At 38.9% G+C, this 20,488-nt stretch overlaps 1 long non-coding RNA gene across 1 annotated transcript; it reads right to left on the bottom strand.

Moving 5' to 3' along the window:
* Nucleotides 1-2,408: 2,408 nt before the first annotated feature.
* LOC141729036 (uncharacterized) lies at nucleotides 2,409-20,213 on the bottom strand. Its single transcript, XR_012580282.1, has 3 exons — nucleotides 19,987-20,213; nucleotides 8,120-8,237; nucleotides 2,409-6,255 (listed from the first exon to the last, which is right to left on the bottom strand). It is a non-coding gene; the product is annotated as an uncharacterized LOC141729036 (long non-coding RNA).
* Between the last annotated feature and the right edge of the window lie 275 nt (nucleotides 20,214-20,488).

Below are 20,488 nucleotides of genomic sequence, written 5' to 3'. Positions count from 1 at the left end.
TGCCTTAATGTTCTTTTCCCCTTCTTTTTACGTTCACTCATATTTTTTTCTCTCGGTTGCGTTTTCCCTAAGGAATGCGACAATAGCACAGTAGTAGAGATTGTCAATTTTCAAAACAACTTGCAGTTCTTTTTCACCATTTCAGTGGGTTTTGACTGGGGGCTGAATAGTATGTGGTGGAGTAAATCTGTCTCACAAGAGCAGTAGCTCTTACTATGAAACAAAGCAAAAGTTTAATTTATAGCCACAGCATTGGTGTTTGCTCTTTGCATTCACCTCTATCAGATGTATGTGAAATAAAGTGGGCTCTGCCACCCTGGACACTTTGATAGGCCATCAAATTTGCAAAAGCTTTGCCAAGCAGAATGCTAAGATGCTGTAGAGTTCTTTTAGTAATAGAAGCATCTTCTTTATCAGATTCAGTAGCAAAGCTTTTCTTTATATGTCTGGGGACAGAAATAATTCTCATGTCAATGAAGAGCCAGTTATCAAACCAGCATATAAACTAAAGAAGCTTATATTTTGTATGTATGATCCTATTTATATCTGCCTAATTAAAAGAGGGATTTTTAAACAGTCTTAATTGAGGGATTGCATTTAGCTCTGATTTTTCATTAATAAAAGCAGAACACATTTATTTGAAGAAATTATCATAAATGGGGAGTCATCAGTGATGAAAGGTATCTCCCTAATCTATCTTGGTTCAACTGCATGAATCAGTGTCCCACGCTTTAGCCTAAGGAAAGATTTAATTTGTTATGCATTTTAATTATTACAGTCTTGTTAAATATTTAATAGATGGTGAAATAAAATAAATTACAGTCTATTATGATTTGAGCACTGGATACCTGTAAATATTCTGCACCTGTTGAAAGGTTCAGAGTGCTTTAAGAGTACTGAAAAAAATATACATCTTGACTTAAACTTTAGTTTCAGGTGAAAGGGCTCTGATTAGCCCAGAAGCTGCATTTTTGGACAGTGTGTTTTAGTACTGCAAACTGAAAAATTTTGCTGAGCCCACTTGCACAGAAACATATCAGATTTTGAAGATTATGAGAAAAAATTTTCAGGTAGAAAATTTCTGGTCTTCCATTTACTATTTTAAAAAAAATTCTCTCTTGCTTGGATTCGTATTGCTTGAAAATCCTTCATCTGAAATGTGAATTTTATTTTCAGCAGACTCCTGCTAATGGGCAAAAGCAGTAGCCATTACACATTCAATCCTGTCTGTGCCATGAGTTACAGTGTCTGAATCCTACAGGCTTCCCTCCTCCAGTACTTCCAGCCCAGTATGGACTCCATTTAATTTTTGACTATGCCTTTTTGCTAAGAGCATCAGGGTAGTTTTGCATTTCCTGATACATGAGTAAGGTAATCTGATTTGGGCATAGTTATAATCCTCCTTGTAATATACTAGAAAAAAACGATATAACTTCTAACAAAAATGTATATTTGCACTAAGGTCAGACTATATATTATACCAAGATAATATTTCTACTGAAATTGGTGCAAATTTTGACAGAGCAAGTTCGCCAAGCTTGAATCTGAGTTTATAGGAAGCTTGCATGGTTTATGACAGCCATCTTTATTCAAGGAACTCACTGAAATTCAAGTAAGCATTCTTGTAAACAGGAGAAAAAAATATGTCTTTCTCTATTGTATCTGGTTTTGTTTTGTTTAATAGCTTGATGAAATTAATGTTACACTATTGCAGGAACAAAACACATCCTCATTAAACGAATAGCTTGGAGGATGTTTTGGATGCTGTAATTAGCTTCTTTGAAATATTTATGTTCTTCCTAATGTTGCTTGAATAAATGTTAATTATGGCTAGTGGAAAGGAAACCAAAGAGCTGAGTATGTGCAAACATCATGGTGTCTGTGTGTGCAAGGGCAGGGTCGGGAGCAGCGTCACTGCATCCACTGGCCGCGTTCACACACACGCAGCCTCTGACAAGGTCAGTGCATGCTGCTGCTTCTGCAACTCCAATTCAATAAAGATTATGAGAAATCATCCCTCCTACATCTGAACACAAGCACTAGGAGTGCTTTTGTCCACACTGCACTTTCTTCACTTTCAATTCCACACTTACCGCAGTGCTTGAAATGGCTTGCTGTGTGCTCGAGGATGTTTCTCACAACTTCAGATGTCCATTAATAACCCGTTAATCCTTCTGTACAATGGGAAAGTTGTGCACATGGATTTTGTTCTTACTTGTTTATGTTCTAGAGAATTAAATTTTCTGTAGACAAGTCTCAAAATTAATTAATGGCTGCTCAGATGCTGTGGTTCTTCAAGGTATTCTCTCCTTTTATTGCTAATATGAATACAAAGTTTGTGTCAGAACAGAAAAAAGATCCATAAAGAAAAGTCACTGGAGTCTCAATTCAAGAATAAGCATCAGTAAATGGGCTTTTATTACAGTATTGGCGTAACACAAAGAGATAATCACTCAGTAATAGTCTTTAGGGATGTCTCCCTACAAATAGAAAGCAAACAACAAAACTCAAGTCATATTGGGCATGATAGACCCTGTATTTTCTAAAAAAATTCCTTTTTTTATTTTGTCTAAGATGATGCCTCAGCTCTTCCTTTATGAATAAGTAAAACATAAATGACCCTCTAATGAACTAGATCTTGCCTGAACTACTGGAAATGAGGACAGAAAACCCAGTCCCTGTGCTAAGAGAGACTCCACTAGGGAACAGTGATGGGACTGATTGCAGCCAGTGTTCAGGGCTCTCTTCGAGAGTTACTAAATATTTTGCATTAAAAATTCCTTGTGTAAAAGAGAGATGACTGAACCTTTTAATGACTAAAGAAAATCTGATGACGGTAACTAAATTAATGAAAAACATGATAATCTTTCCAAAATGGTGGCTACCTGTGAATACCCAGAAGAAATGTGTAATTTTTATGGACTTGAGTTTGTTTGAGAAGTGGAACAGGTCACAGATAATAAACTTTTCTCCACCAAACTCACACCCTTTTCCATATTCTCCTCCAGCATTCACCATTTATTCTATACAAACATGGAACTGGAAACAAAAGAGATTACTGTTTTATGAAGTCCTGATGATTGTAGAAAAAAAAATTCTGTTCAAAGGAAAGCAATAATTATCTACAGTATGGTTGCATGATTTTTTTTTTTTAAAAGGTTACTCTGCAAGATACTCTCATCTCACTTTCCTCTCCTCAATATTGCTTTCAGAATCTACAGGTTTTATTAACTTAAAAGACCTTAAACAAGAAAATAGAGGAGTGAAGGTAGATGAGTACTGACACTTAGAAAATGTAATTCTGTCTTCCAAAATTTTGTTCTTTCTCACCCCTGTAGGATGAGTTGGTTTTACAATGGGATCATTCTCTTGTAATAAGACACAAACTCATATCATGACCTCACAATGCTTTTCCATATTTTTTTCACAATATGCACATAAATCCAGCAGAAAGGAAGGAATCCTGAAAATTTGGCTTATAAAGTTCATATTTTGCCAAAAGTTTTGAATTGGCACTGGCTTCAGAAAAAAAGTATATATATTCCAGGGCTAAATTTGGTGCACTGTCAAACCTCTAGTGCTTCACCAAAAGTCTCCTCCCAGCTTCCTAGTGAGGTACAACTAATGCCAGCTGCAGGAAATTCCTTCACATGGATGCAGCATGAAAGCACTTGCTTGAAAATTTGAAGGAAAAGACCATAAGGAAGTAATTTGGAAGAATGGACTGAAATCCTCTCAGTGTCTTCCAGTTTGAATGGTTCAGAGATTCTCAGCCCAAACTGTGAAGCAATGGGATCCCTGTGGTTTGTTGTTTGTCCTGTTTATCTGCTCATTGTCTTCCTAAGACCAGAGCACTTGGCTCATGCCAGATTTACTTAGAAATTGTATTTATTAATGGAGCAGAAAACTGAAGAAAATTCATAGATATTGTTATGTCAAAATAATGATAACACAAAATAATGATAATTATACCAATCCCTTCATTCTTACCCCAGCTCCACAAAGCTGCTCTTACTGTGGGTTAATCAGCAAGGCACCTTACTGTGCAGGGTATTATTTCTGTATAGAGCCCGCAACAGTTTTTTTTCATTGTACCAACCACTGAATGCAGAAGAATGCCAAAACCCATCAGTAGAGTCTTTGCCCTCAAAGCTCAAGAAATTGATCTTTTCTTAGTTTTAGGTTTTTTGGAATCTATCATAAGGAGAGTTTTAAAAGATGTCTTACCTGTCTAATCTGAGGCACAGTGATCAGACACGCAAACTTTTCAACAGCTTTACAATAATAAACTGCAATTTAGGAAACACTAAAACCTTTTAGACATGCCACATTCTTTATTATCTTAAAAATGGAATCGTTTTCTGTGCAGATTGATCAAATATATCACTGATGATCAGCTCAGCATCCTAGCCCACTCCTTCCAGATTTTGTTGAAAACCCTCTCTGGTTTCTGGGTTATAAATCTGGCTGCTCATAGTCCATGATGGGTCACGCAGTTACTTCCAGGAAAATTGAAGGTGACTTTCCATATAAAAATGCTACTTATCAGGAAGAAACATTTGCAAATTATGAATAATACAGGTTATTACTACTATGAGTGGCAGCTCTCCCCATAACAGCAAATGAAACCCAACTCTCTGCAGTCTCCATCTCAAATGACAGCCCTGGAGTGAGTAGGATCATTGTTTCTTATTCTTATAATGGAAGTGAGCCCACAAGGGCTATAAAAAGTACAGTAACTTAATAATTTAAAGTACTGTAATAGGTTAAAAATGGATTAATGCCAGGAGAAAGACATGGTTTTGGTTTTGGAAGATTTTTTAAATATCCTTAGAAATTTAGGACAAAGTAGTTTTAATTGTCTCAAAGAAGGAGCATGACACTGTCATATTCTTCAGGGGAAAATTGGCCCATACTTATGAGATTTTCATTCCTAAATTCTTTTAATTCTGATTTCTTATTGCTGTCTTCTCAGACAAAAGAACTCTTAAAATATACACATCATCTATGAAAAGCCTCCAGTTTTACTGATGACATGAGACTTTTAAAAAACTATTATTTGTTTCTGTTGGTGAATATGATCAATGAATGCTGCAGAAATCAAATATGACAGAACAACTCCAATACAATTACAAAGTTGGGAAGTCCAATAAAAAATAATAAATGAACTCAAGAAGTTCATGCTTAAAAATACAGAAATATTCTTCAAATGGGCTGAAAACTGACATCAACGTATGAAAGGAAAAATTGTCACCCTAAAGCACAGCCCCTAAAATGGAAAAAGGCTGAAATACATAATACTGCATAATAGGCAAAAATATATACTAGGTCAAATTGTATCTTTTCTTGAGGAGACATGATGAAATTATCAGAAAGGATTATTTAACAAATGTTACTAGAAAGGAGGTTGTGTAGAGGTTAATAGGGCTAGACCACACTTCTCTCTCCAGAAGACAGTTTATAATTTCTGCATGCATTGGCACAAAGGGGTCATGTACAGGTTATTTTCAGACTCACCCTGGACTGAGCATGTTTTCTGTAGACTAATGTAATGTAGTCCTTCCCAGGTGAAAAGAGAATGCAAAGCACTCCTAAATCAAAGTGAAAACTGCATGCAACTTTTCTGCAATAAGAAAATTAGGGCAGAAAACAGCAAACTTTTTAGTCAGGCCCAAATCTACTTTCAATTTACATTCTGGAGATGGCAGCATTAAAGCGACTTTCCTTAGAGATTACAGCATTAAAGAGATTTCCCTTTGAGATTAAAGTCCTCAGTGTTGTGCTTCTGAGTAATAGCCACCATAAATGGGCCTAAGAATTTCAGTCAGGTAACTTCCAACTAACATATGCAATCTGAAATCTATTTATACTCATTAAGGAACCAAAATTTCTTTACAATCATTTTTGACATTTAAAGTTAATATAATTTAAGGTTTAAACCAAACAAGGTTTGCCTGAGCTTGAGTCACTATGCAAATTAATGGGATGCTTGAAAACAGAAGTTCAAATAATAACAGCACTCAGTGACACATAATCCTGGGGGTTTTGTCCTTTCTGGGCAGCCTTGTAACAACACAGAGAACATGGGCAGCCATCAGCTCCATCAGGAGTGACCGTGAGCTGAGGCTTCTGAGCTCTGCTTTTGCCAGGCTTGTTTGCACTGTGGCAGACTTTCACTGACAGGTCAGCTGCATCTCATTACTTCAAGGAGTCAGACTTCAGGAAGGGAACACCTTGAAATGTCACGACCTTTCCCTGACAAGAAAAAATGTCACCAAAGGAAACACATTAGAAGGGAAAGACAGAGACCTGGGATCACAACTAATGAAAACACATTTATTGCACTTTAACAAAGTAATAGACTTTTAAATGGAAATACAATTTCCTCTTGAAAGGCAGGTATAGAGTACATACAGTGGTTTACCAGTCTGTCAGTCCCTTGAGAAAGAGCATCTACGGCTCTGTTACTCTGGTTTGTCACATCTGAAGCAGAGAACTAATGGAGTTACACTGACTTTAAACTCAGACCGAGCCAATTGTTAACATATTCTGTTCTGGAAATTCTTATTCTAAAGCCACAGCTGCAGTGTGTGTCAGGGTTGGAGAGCTAACATTTCACTAGACATTTTGCTAGACATACATGACCTGACAGCTCCTGGCGTTAGTTCCTTGTGGCAAATGCTCTGAATCTAGAGACAGCTTCTGATTTTCAAAAATATTAAAAGGAAAAAAAAATCAGCTGCTCTGTTGGCATGAACCACACAGTTATGCTAAGGACAGGTTTCGGGGGACTTATATGAAATTACACTAGCTAAAGTTTAGCTCCAGATAATCTTGCTGTCTGGTGACTTAGGGCTGAACCCTCTATATAATAATCTATGCAGAGTGTTTCTCTGTATTTATATACAATATTTAGTGCTGTATATAGAACTTTTGTACTTTTTTTTTTTTTTTGGTAGAACAGATGTTTTGTAGAATTTTGTACTTAGAATATTGCATATACAATATTCTGTGCTGCATATAGAGGTTTTTCTCCATCTTCCTCCCAAAGTATTGGCTTTCCTTAGTGGCCAGCACCAGCTCTGACATCTTGAACCAGAATTGAAGCGTGAGACTCAAAGCTGAACAAAGTCCTTGGCAGGTATGTGAGGGCAAGGGCAGCCATAGGGTGAACTGTCCTGTATTATCCTTTTAAATATGCAGTCATCACCATATGCAGGATCATGCAACATGATAACCCAAACTCAAATGAAAAGTATTATTTTTCACTGATGAAAGTGAGATCCCATAGAAGTTACATGGAAATGTTCCCCAGTCTAATTGCCCAGACTACTTCTGTTTTCATTTAAGAGCACAATGCCATGCCCTGCTTCCTTCTCTGGACTATGCTCCCCTGAAAATTTTTGTGCATTTTTCAGTGCCATGGACAAAAATATTTGTGCAGGATAGAACTTCTACAGGAACAAATACTTAAAGAGATTAATGACTCCTGGTGTCCCCCAAGAAGGAAGGTAAAACAGAGTATGTGTTACCTACTTTTCCCAAAGCCAGAGAACAGAGCTAGAAATTATTCATCAAAGGCCAACAAGGACAGCCAGGAAGGCTTGAACAGCTTGTCTTGGTTTCAAAATGTGGAAGCTTACACCCTTCCCCTATCTCCTACGAGAGAAGACCATGAACCACCTCACACACTCTACATTACAAACAGGCAGGCAAAAAAGAAAGGAACAAAGGACCAAAAACTCAAATTCATCCTGAATTACAATACACAGAACCACTTAGGAAAAGATCTTTGAGACTGAGACCAACTGTTAGCCCAGCACTAAACCATGTCCCTGAGTGCCACATCTCCATGGCTTTTAGATACCTCTGGGAACTGTGACTCCATCACTTCCAGTGCTCAGGAACACTTTCAGTGAAGAAACTCTCCCTAACACTGAATCTAAACCCCCTCCAATGGGCATTGCATAAGCATTTTCACCACCCCTCCAATGGGCATTGCATAAGCATTTTCACCATCTGAGTACAAATTTTGTTTAGAAAAAGAAGTCTTAGAAATAAGTGTACCCAGGAAGCAGGAAAATTATGTTACAGTCTAAAAAATCTGTTACTTTCTCACATCTCTAATGACTTCTAAGTATTTCTTCATTTTGCAGTAACAATGTAAAAGCACATCTTTCTTCTTTTCCTGCTGCAGACATATGGGGTGATCAGGTTACTCATACATCATCTCCATCCTGCAAAAAAAAAAAAAAGTTGAAAAAAAATGTCCCTGAAGTCAGCTGATACTAAAAGTCAAGCATGAGTTGACGTCTCTTCTCTAGGCAGATCTAAGTCTTTGAAATGTCTTTTATAAGGGCTGCAACCTTTTCCACTGTGGCTCTCCTTTTCTGAATTGCTTGATGTTCCTGGTGTTGTCAAGGAGACAGTGGGATGATTGCAGTCCAAACCCAAGGAACTCGAACATAATGCTGTGTTCCAGCCATTTAAAAAGCAGCAGGCTTGTGATGTAGGAGTTTAAAATGAGCTTTTATACCTCAGTTGTACTTTCAGATATGTAATACCTGTGGGAAATAATGGTTGGAAATTGGGGTTATAACAATATGTATTCAAATACTGTTCAAGAAGTGGGAGCTCTTGATTTCAATCTAGAGAAACACCACATACACCTATTACAGGTCAGTTCTTTTCTTTCACATTCTCAAGATACTCCTAAGGAAGCAAGCCAGTGAGCTTTTAAAAATAATGTGTCTGATGAATTTTTTTATTGCTAATACCTTAAAAAAATCTTTTTTTAAGTTTTTTTTTTTTATTTTACTAAAACCAAATGAATTTTAAGAAAAGGAAATCCTTTTGGGAAAGGAGAAATATGAGATATCCTTGGTTTTTTTCCCCAAACTTGTGATCTTGAATTAATTTGACATGTTTCCTTGCTGAGCCCTCCAATCACCCCTTCCAATCAGGTGGATGCAGGAAAACCTCAGCAATTTGTTCATCTTTACTCGTGAAATAACTGATAACAGAGCCTCAAGCTGCATCAAAGGAAATATAGGTTGGATATCATGGGAAGAGTGACAAAGTTCTGGAATGGCCTGCCTGCCTGGGGATGGTGGGAGTCACCATCCCTGGATGTGTTTAAACAGAGACTGGATGTGGCACTCAGTGCCATGGTGTAGTTGAGGTGTTGGGGCATGGGTTGGACTTGATGATCTTGAAGGTGTCTCCCAATCTAATCATTCTGCGAATTCTGTAAATAAATGTTTTAGGTGAATTCTCTGAATAAATGTTTCTGTGAACACAGGTTTTAGGTAAGAGTGTTTAGAACAGCAGAGTGTGAAAATCTCTGGCTTTAGGAAGGCTGCATTATTACTGAAAAGAAAAAAATATAATAAGAAAAAACTTGAGCCATTAGTCTAAATTTATGCACTGGGTCAGTGTGGATATCCCAATATCTGTTTTTTCCATCTTTATACCAGATCCAAATGTAGTACAGTGTCAAAGCAAAAGTGGGGGCTTATTTTAACGCTGCCAAGTAATCTTGCACTTTCAGGCCAGATCACTTTCAAGGACATCAATTGACATGATGCCAGCTACATGAGACAATGCTCTGGGCTGCAGAAACTTGATTTTAAAAAACAGAACTGAATTACATAGGTACATGGAATGCTAGCAATAGAAATTAAGCATAGTGAGAGATGAAGCATTTGGATTAAAGGAGTAAATTTATTGCTAAATATATTACTGCTAATATATTATTGCTAAATAACCAATGGAGTCCAACATCAGCAACCATTTTCTGCTGTTGGCAGATGAAGTTGCACAGTAAGTCCCCTTCTTCTCACTGCTAAGAAATTACCTGCTTTCCCTGGGCACCAGGACAAGTCCAAGGTGTACCAGCTCCTGTGCTGCAGGGTTTAGGTCACTACACTGTTCTCCTGGTACTTTGGGAGATACTTCATGTTCATCAGCTTGTGAGTGGGGACACTGGGAGAGCTCAACCTCCACTGCCCATGTCATGCTGAGGGAAGATTCATTAAAGGTGAGTAACCCTGTGTTGCCTGGACAGCTTCTCTTGATCTCCAGCAAACCTTGCTTTTCCTCTCCTTTCTGACCAAATGTCAGAAAATTAATCGTGCATGCAAGAGATATCCATTACAAGGCTTCATGCTGGCTTTCAGTTAACTTCCAAGGAAAGGAAAGGTGCACGTGCCTTACCTTGGTTAGTTAGGAGAAGATTTATAAAGCAGGTATGGCAGCACTAGCACTGAAGTGACTGTCAATATGCCAGAGTGGATCTAAATAGAAATAATAACAATTTCCAGCCTGCCTTGAATTTGTTTTTTTCATGATATCAACAACACACATTGAAATTTTAGTAACAGTCCATTTGCATTTTTAACGATTTAAGTTCTTGGTGCTGGAACTGCAGAACATTAAAGAAGAGCTCAAAACTATAATTATGAGTCCTCAGACTAATGTTCTCCCCTTTTATGACACTCAACCAAACCGCTAAATATTTAATGATGTGATGAGTAGGAGTGTAGGATGGGCCAATTTAATCTCTCTTTACTTGGCTGAGATGGCTCTTTTGTCATCCTGTGCATGTCATTAGCCATGTCATTTATCATTAACCAGAATCGCAGATAACAAGTTTATCTGCACACTACTCCAATAGCCCATTTTCCTACAGCTCTAAAGGCCAAGTTTCCTTCAGATATTTTGTTCAAGTGAAGAGCCAATGTCAGGGTGACTTAAGAACTGTTATTTTCTTAGTTTTCTTTGTGATGATATTTTTTCCTAGCTAGTTATAGGATTATTCTCCAAGCTAGACAAATACAATTCATCTTTGAAGGTAACTGTTAGAAACCACCTCCCTGCAACTCACGGTGCCCCAAGCTCCTCACACACAGCTTTTCAGATTTTGCCTCCCTCATTGGTGCAAATGGTTGAATGTACTAATGTATTACTTCAAGTAGCCTAAATATGATACATATGAAGAGGTGACTCTACAAGTGATGCCCAACACCTTAAGGATCCCAAAGTACTTTTAGAAACAGCATTCCCTTTGGACCAGCTCTGCTGTAGTTTATTATCTAGCATGTGTCATTTACATTCATGCTCCTCTTTCTGAGAAAAAGGGGAAGTTAATGCACTCAGCCACAAATGATGCAAAGGTAACACAGCTGCTACAGCAACAAAACGTTTGATCCTGAGGTGATAAGGGGCTCTGACACACGTGATGCTTCTGAACTGATTCTGACAGGCTTCTCTCTCTCACACCTGCTCCCCTTTGCCCCTTTGGAGAGGGTCAGAAGTTTAAAAAGGAATAGAAATTGAGCACCATCTAATTTATGAGAGGAACATAAGGAATTTTCCATCCTTCAAGTGTAATCCCACATTGAAGTCTGTAAATGAGTCCTGCCATATTCAGACATGTTTTCAACAATGACAAGCATACTCTAAATTATGGATGATTAAAGCAACTACAGATTTACACAGGGAGAAAAGTATAATAAAGTAATTCATTCCCCTAAAGACCCAGGGAGAATTTGATGTACTATGTGAGGAGGTGTTTCAGGGGCAAACTGTCCATTGAACATCCTGAGATGCTTAATAAGCCCTCATCAATTCTATACTTAAGAGTTCACCAGTGGAAGTCTGCAATAGACATTAATTCCCACCAAAATTTCAAGCTTTTAGTCATTATCAGACTGTAAAAGTAATCCAGAACCTGTAATGGTGTATCCTAAGACAGTCCCTATAACTTCACAGACAGACAGCCTGGAAAGCAAGGTTTGGGAGGACCCTGGAGCAGCAGAGGGCAGAGGGCTCTCCTGGGGCTCCAGCTTATAGGCTGTTAGGGCAGCTCTGTTCACTGGGGAGGTTGTCTCTCGTGGTGCACAGCTAAATACATCTGCAGGGCTGATGCCTCTCAAAGAGCTTTTGGCTCAGGGCCCCAAGGCCCTGGGCCAGGCTCCCTGGAAAAGCAACTGGGTGTGGAGAATTTAGCAGAGGCTGTGGTACAATTAGGATAGCAGTGGTGTAAGGACCTGGCCAGGGATGCACCTTGGAGGATAATCCTGAAGTGTTATCCTGGGATTACTGGGCTGAGGCTGTCCCCACACACCCTGCCATACAGTGAATGTGCAACAGTTCCTTCTGAAAGAGTGCCTTGCCTGGGAAACAAAGTGTCTTGGATAACAAAATACAGAAAGCCAGTTTTTGCTGAATTACACCTGAACCTTGAGCCTAACCACAGCATAAAGAATCCAGAGCAAATCATCTGTTGTCAGTTTAGCCCACGCTTGGTTTGGTAATTTATTCTTTTTTCTTTCCTGCTGCAGCTCAGAGCAGAGCATGGCCCTAGCCTGATGAATAATAAAAATAAGAAAGATGACAAGGGCAAAAACAGTTGGTTCGTACCAGAGTAGGAAAGTTGTCCTGAGTTATTTGCCCTGCAACTTTTCCTTCACTGTTGTTGCACTCCCATGTTCACACTGTGACATTTCCAATAAATTTACCTCCAGTAAACAAGTAAAACACACAAGATCTATACTATGTGGAACCAGCAGTAAAATGTTTGAGTTTCGAAAACTTTCTCCCAAAATCCATATTTCAGCACTATTTCCAGCCTTCTGCCTGTTGTTCAGAGGCCACATAGGACCTGTTTTCCTGCTGCCTTTCCATTTGGCCTGCCTGGAGCACAAGAAGCACAGCCTGTGGAGGAGCCCTTTGTGGCAGCAGCCCAGATGCAGGAGCAGCTGCCCCAGCAACTGCCCACAAGGTGTTCCCATGGGAATTGCTGTCACTCCTGTCACTGCTCTCCCCTCCTCTCAGCTCACACTTAAGAGCTCTTTGGGCACAAGCTTCTATCATTACATGAATACTAATTACAGCATTACATGCAAAGTAATTGAAGTTGCTGTAATACATCCCCACTTTCCCAGCTTTGCCCTGGAGCTTAGTTCATCATGACAACTCTCATATCTGCCTGCTCAGTGTCTTTCTGGCCCAGGGTAAAACTGGTTTCTCATAATGAATGCACTCAAGCACAGCCATGGATCTCTTAGCCTTATTCAGCGGGGGTTTTTAATATTTTTTAAAATTAACTGCTCTGTAATCACTATCCTAAAGTAAAATCCTAGAGCTCAGGTGAACATTGTCTGGGTAAAAGGGTACAGGTAGCTGTTGGGAGAGTCCCCCCAAGTATACTTGGGATTTTGACATGTGAGGTGTTTTGGGATGTGTTTATCCCATGGAACACTAAAAGTTCCCATCCTGGCTGTAGGAGCCTGACTTCTGTGCTAGTGTCCCTGGCCAGGTTTCACTTAGGTCACACCTTTCAGGCAGCAGAAATGAAGAATCCGTGCAGGTTTAATTTTCTTTGTGGATTCAAGACACAGCTGAGGTACATACCTAATTTCAGTAGCCAGGAAGGACTAAAGTAATGAACTTAAAATACTTAAATACTTAAAATACTCATGCAAATCCACAGCTTGGCAGTGCAAGTCCCCAGCTGAAGAGAGGACAAGGGGTGACACGGACTAGGACTACAGAAGGATGCAGTGCAAGAGATGCAGCAAAACTACACCAGAGACAGCTCGTATGTGCCCGAAGCACACGCCCACAGGAGGCACAAACACACCCCAGAGCCCCAGGCAGGCTGGACATGTTGGTCTGCTCTGGTCCAGGGTCATCTAATCTGTGGACATCTGCAGGCCTTACACATACACAGCAATGTAGAAGCTACAGCACTCAGACTCTCCTAATTGTTATTCCAGGCACGATCCTGTGGGATACATTAATAGTAAGAATGATTTTTTAAACTATGCAAGTCTCTCAAGAGGCACCTTCTATTTCTGGAAGCACATTGTAAAAGACTACTAAGCCTATTCCTTCAAGAGACTCTTTAAAGGTCTCATCAGGAAAAACAGAATTTGACTTTATTTAGTTCTCTCTTTTCCAGTGGTACTATTATTTTTACTATTATTTTTGAGGGCACGTTAATGGATCTTGAATGTAACTTTTTCTCTTGCCCAGGTTCTGGTGGTGGATTTGCCTAAAAACCTGTGAAATTTCAACTTAATATTCCTTGAGTGAGAATCATGAGGGAAGGGGTGTAATTCCAACTTCAGTAGCCCTCATTTCATGATATAAAATAAGACAGTAAAGTAACTGTCAATGGCAACACATTGTTAAGAGGTTTGCTCACCTTCCTCAAGGGGCAATAATTTTTGTAGACTGACTCACAGTGGACAAAAAAAGAATTTTTATTTTCCAGGGTCAGTTCCACCTCTCTTAAAAAAACCTTTGGATTTACTTGATTCCTATATCTGGGAAAGCAATTTATCTCCCTTTTTATGAGGATACTGGAAAACAGGAAGTTGTGTGTATCTTCCTGGCACAGGCAGGATCTTTATGAACACATCTTTCAGGGTGAAGCCATAGCACTTGAAGCCATTTTTTATAAAGAGTAAAATTGTGCATACAACCTACAAACATTATGTCAGCACATGCATCCAAATCATATGATGGTTTAAAATTAATAGTTGGGGAAAAAAAATCTGTTGTCTTTACTCTGAACAGAGGCTGCTCAGAGTTCTTTACTCTGAACAGAGGCTGCTCAGAGTGAAGTGTGCCACTTTTTAGGATAAACATGAACGTTCCTGTTCTGCCTTTGTTCCCATGTTCAAGTGCAGAAAAATTTTGGATTACATATTGTGAGGTCTCCTGCCTGACCTGCAAGATGTAGGATGGTGTGGTAATTCCTGCCAGCTCTAATAATGTTTCCTTGCAAATGGCAAGCCTTCCATTTTCATTGTACTGTTATTGGGACTGACAATATTAGTGACATCAAATTCTTCTCCAACCCTCTCCAGTTTTTTTGCATTCTCCCAGAAAACAACACAAGTCTGTGTGGTTCAGAAAGACCCACTTCTTACATTGGAAGAAATTGCTTCTGTTTCCAGTTACTGGTATTTTATGACTATTTTCACGTAACACAGGTATTCCGGTAAAAAATCCACTGTTTCCCAATTGTTCACATATAAATATCACCGTTTACAACTTCTACATGTACACAGCTACATTTACAGTAACTTTGCAAACTACTTCTAGTCAAATACTGATCCAACTCAAATATATCTGAGCTCCCCAATCCCCCCCCAGTTCCAGTGACAGTTTCTCTGGCAGGATGGCAGTCCTGTGATTGCCTGCAGCAGCTTCCCACAGTACTGCTTTGAAATAAGTCAGAACATGCAGAGACTGAACCTAAGGATACAATCTGAGGAGAGTCAGTGAAGGCAGAGGCTAATATACACTATAAGACATATTAAACATCATTTACTGTTTTATCTCTGACAGTACATAATAGCAAATATGATATAATTGCAAACCCATTTTTACCTACTAAGTAGCAAAAAACTCAGAACTCCAGCTCATGTCATTACAGAAATATCAAAATGCGTGTAGAACATCTGAGATGTTAAACCAGCACTGCAAGGTACTTCAAGTAAGAGTTGTGGTTAGGAAAGTTTTATGACTCCCTAGAGAGATAGGCTAAGCTAATGCGGGTGGAGTGGAAATAAAGAAAGTGTTACCTTGAAGCAGAATGGTTCCTAATTTCCCTTTGCACAGTAATTGGACATACAACCTTGCCACAGTGCAGAGGAGGGAAAACGAGCCTTGCAGGTACATGGAGATGTGTGGGCTGGTACAGCAGGAGTGCAGGAGCCAGGATTCAGTCTGTGGTGGCTGGGCTGTGCAGAGCCCCAGTTGTGCTCCCTTGGGTACCCATGGACTAAGAGCAAGAGGCCAGGGCAGCCATCCAGCCTCATCTTAGCCCACCCTGCAAACTCTTCCACCTCCAATGTAAACACTACTAAAATGGTAGTATTGTGCTGGGCATCACAGGCTTGAGAAATCTGCTGGTTTTTCTGCTGGTTTCAGCTGTGAATGTCTAGAGACCCCCAGCACAGCTGACCATGGTTTTTGGGCAATGACAACCACCAGATAATTAATCCCTTTGCCCTCTGCTGCTCAGTCTGTGTCTGACACTGCATCAATTATTTAAGCTCCACATACTAACCATGCAGATATCAGCACTGCTCTGCACACACATCACATCTTACAGCTTTCACCAGGGGCACAAGCACCAGGGTTTGGGCCCAGAGGTGAACTGGACAACCTTCCAGCCTGGGTGAACTGCTGAGCAAGGCAAATGGAGTGGTTCTTAATGGGGAAAAAAAAAGAAAAAAAAAGAAAAGGAAGAAAAAAAGTGACTTTTCAAGGAAAAAGCCTGCTGTTCAAGCCCTACCCTCGGCTATGATGCAAGCTCAGAGAAACACAAGCTCTGTCTGAGATGGTCTGCTTTTGCCTTGTGGCATGTATGCACAGCTACCAACCATCACCCCTAAGAAACACATGTATGGTCAATCATCTTCCTCCTTTGTTTTAGTGTCCATAATGTCTTTGTAATATTAATATGAAGTAATTCAGCATTAATTTCATTCATAAAGAATTTGTTGATAATTGAACAGGTTCCTTTCTAAACAAAATCTGTATTTCAACCTCTATTAAACTTGTATTTTAAAATTGTAATGTGCTAATTTGCTAATGCCTGCTCCTTTTGAATTATGGGAATGTTGAATACTAACTCACATCTTAAACAATGCAACATGAAACATCATCTGCTAATAAAACTGGTAGGAACAACCATGGTGAGCATTGGAAGGAATCACTCCACAGTCTATGCAGGACGACCTGGCAAAGTGTCTCAATGCACTGTTATTATTTTAAATCGTGCAGTAATCTTTGTCAATGAGGCGTCACTCACCAAGTACTAGTACATGCAGTAAAAAAACAAGGGCCAGAGTTAAAATATATGGAATCAGAAAGACAGCAACAGTTTGGGGTTGTTGTTTTTTTTTTTTTTTTTTTGTCTGGAATATTTATTTTGGTTGGAAAGGGCTGATTTGTTGCAAGCAAAACACTTGCACTTTGAAAGTTAAAAGTTGCAAAAAAACCCCAAACCATGGCTCGGGGAGAACAAGGAAACTAGGAGAGGATACTGGTGAGCATGGCAATCACATGGTTAATGTGAGCCTGGCATCAAGCTGGTTTTTAGGCTTGTAGACATGCAATGTTAATAATCTAATGAACATTATTTTTGTAGCAGCTCTCCCCTATTCTGCACTTATTAAAAGAAGGAATATTTTATTAGCTTTTATGCCAGTCTTGCTCATAGAGCATACTGTATGTGTGCCTGCGTGTGTGTGCACAAACACTGTGAAGAGCCCAGGTGTTTTCTCTAACAAACAGTCAGATCCCAGTCTCTTTTCCTCCTTTCCCACAGAAGTATTAGTCTCTGAAGCAGGATGTAGTATCCACAGCATCAGCTTTACCAAAGAGATAAATTTCCATTTAAAGCCACAGGAGACTGTACATTGACAATATCTCTAAAAATCCTGTTCATCAAGCTTGTGTTTGTTTTTGTGAAAGCAGTCGGGATGACATGAAAATAAAACATTCCCCAGATTAATGAAATGCTGAGCACTTTAAAACAATTTTCCCATTCCAATAAGGAGCAAAGAAGTTTCCAAACTAATTTTCCTAAATGCACATTGACAAGATTCACAAGGGAAAGCTTTTTATTATTTTACTCCTCAATAAAACAAAATTGCTTTCAACTTAAAAATCCCCACATATCTGGCTAACAGCAATCTTGGTAATGTTCTAGAGGCTTACAAACTGCAGCAGAGTAGAGGCCACTGCTTTCAGGGACCAACAAGTAGGTGCAGAAACAGCACCTTGTGATCCACGTTGTAGCTCACATTGTGGCAGCAGCAGAGCTGGAGCTGATTCTGCAGGGGGACTGAAGAGATGCCTCTGTCTGTGCACTGAAGGCTGCAAGGCACAGAAGGGGTGGGATCACTGACAGGTCAGAGCCTGGCTGGGGGCTACTCTTGGCTTTGTCAGACATTTCCTTGACTTGTTGATTTAGAGCATTAGAAGCCAGCTGCATCTCTGACTGTAAATTCTACTTCTATCTGGCAAGACACATTGAAAAGTGTCAGCTTACTTTGATTTGCCAGATATTGTCAAGCCTCATTCATGTGGCACAAAAACCAAAGTGACTTTAGATCCCATTTGCTGTTGTATTTTATGATCATGAGAATACACTCCCTTCTTGTACCATTAACCTACTTCCTCCATGGCCAAATTTTCTGGTTTTCAATGTATAATAGTTATACTATTTTAAAAATTATTTTCCTGATACTGAACAGGCTATATCCCTCTGTTAAGTATAAAACATCCTCTTAAACATCCACTTCACTATACCTTTGCACACATGTACAAAACTTTACAATTGGATCTCCACCAGCTAAAAAGCATTACAGCTGGTGTTGATGAAGATAACGGGACTAAAAACCTGAAGATGCCAACAAAGCAAAAGGTGTATGGAATAGAAATAATCTCTAATCTTAGTTATTCTAGGTACACAAAACATTATAACTAATATCTGCAAATTGACTATCAGATTCAAATTATTATTCAAGCCTTATTTTTAAATGGTTCACGAAGCAATAGGCAGTACCTGTGAGGAGATAGAGGTTGCATGATTTATTTTAATTTATTCCTTTTGGGAGGGAAAAATAGTAAGCAAAGAAGGAGAAGAAGGGAAAATAGTGGCATGTGCTTTTAAACTGTTGTAGAAATGCAGTAAGAGCTAAACCTGCCCGGTTTAGTAGCTGCCCTATTTCTAAAAGGCTACAGTACAAAACTGGATATGACAACTTGCTGGGCACTCACAGTTGTGTGTTTGTTTAAGAGTATAAATTCTTGTGAAAATAATGACAGAGAGAGAGACTTGGGGTAAAATCTTCATCTACATTGCCAACAAAATATTTCAAGAAACTGCAGTCTGTGCAGTTTCACAGGTAAAAGAAATATTTTATAAGAAATATTTTATAAGGTGGTTGAAGAGCTCAATTCTAGGCACAAGAGATGAGCTTATTTGAAAACATGGCTCTTGAAATTGTTGCTGGCAACACAACAAATCCTCTAACAAGAACATTTTAAGTATTTAAGGGGGTAGGCAAGGCTTTTACTATTTCCTTAGCATCGTAATTGCATTTAAGTTAGTAGAGTTATGAGGAGTCTCTGGCTTTGACCATCTGCTGCTGGTGATGAGGAAGATCTGCCCTCACTCAGAAGCTCTGCTTTCACCCTTTGGCTTTCCAGCAGAGCTGTCACTTCCCAGAAATGCTGCCTGCTGCTTGATCTGCCTGCAGAGCCTCCTCACCTCTCCCTGCCAGGTCTGCAAAGGCACCTCTGGTGAGCAGAGAACGACACGGTGCTGCCACTGCCTATTAAACCAATTGAGTAAGATGTTACAGAATAAAGTGTTTAAAATATTCATTAGTTTTAGAAGCACATATATCTTCTTAATTAGCTTTGTCACTGGATCAAATTAACAAGGTTTTAATGACAGTTAGTAAGTGATACATTCATTAATTTAGGAAATGATTCATTTTCTCTGACTTTTTAAATTCCCTTCTAATAAAATAAATTCTGGCATGAGTTTTTCAATTAGGCATGATGTCCTTATTTCACATGCTGTAATACTGTAGCTTGAGCACCAGGACAGGGTGAGTACATACAAGTAAAAAAAAGTGATTCATTCTAAAAAATTGTGTGACCCCTGAAGTCAAATTTTTAATTTACAAAACAAAACAAAACAAAAAAAAAAAAAAAAAAAACCACCAAGAAAAAAAGAGTGCAGTTTTGGCTAACGATTTATCAGCCCACTTACTGTACTTACAACTCTTCCATAGCAACCTAAAATATGCTTATTATATGCTTGATTGATATTATTTCTTGCACAATTTACATATGCACAATATCAGCACTATCCAAAGAAAGAAAGAAAGAGAGAAAGGAAAAAGAAGCATTAATCATAATAAAGAACCATTAGCTCATCATTACCTGGTTCAACAATCTTCCTGTCCAAATCCATCAAGCTGCTCACATTAGTTCCAGGCTAGAGCTTAGTAAAACATACTTATTGTGATTATGCTTTTTATCAGTATTTATGCAGAAACATGCAAGAAGGTCAAGCTAGCACTCTTCTAGTAACTTTAAAGACAAAAGGCTTTCTGTTGTGAAATCTCCAGCCTGAGAAATTGCACACAACAGTCTGGTCTGTGAGGCATAGGAACTGCAGGGGCTCATACAGTTTTGCTTTAAGGAATACAGATTTTTATTTTATCAGATTATATGAAGAAAAAAAAATAAAGGTACAGTATTAATTATGGTATCAACAAGCAAATACCAGTCCTATACATTAAGGTTGCTCTGGTTACCCAGAAAATTCATGCTAGGAGAAGATGCTCTCCCTTTCAAATGCTGTGGGGTCTTCCACTAGCCTTTAATCAAAATGTAAAACCTTAGCCATAAGTTTTGGCTCCAGAAATTTAGAATGTTTCCC

The sequence above is a fragment of the Zonotrichia albicollis genome, chromosome 5 (genome assembly GCF_047830755.1).
Source record: "Zonotrichia albicollis isolate bZonAlb1 chromosome 5, bZonAlb1.hap1, whole genome shotgun sequence".
NCBI classification, from domain to species: Eukaryota; Metazoa; Chordata; class Aves; order Passeriformes; family Passerellidae; genus Zonotrichia; species Zonotrichia albicollis.
Note: the sequence above shows the minus strand (reverse complement) of the source record. Positions and strands in the feature narration are given on the sequence as shown.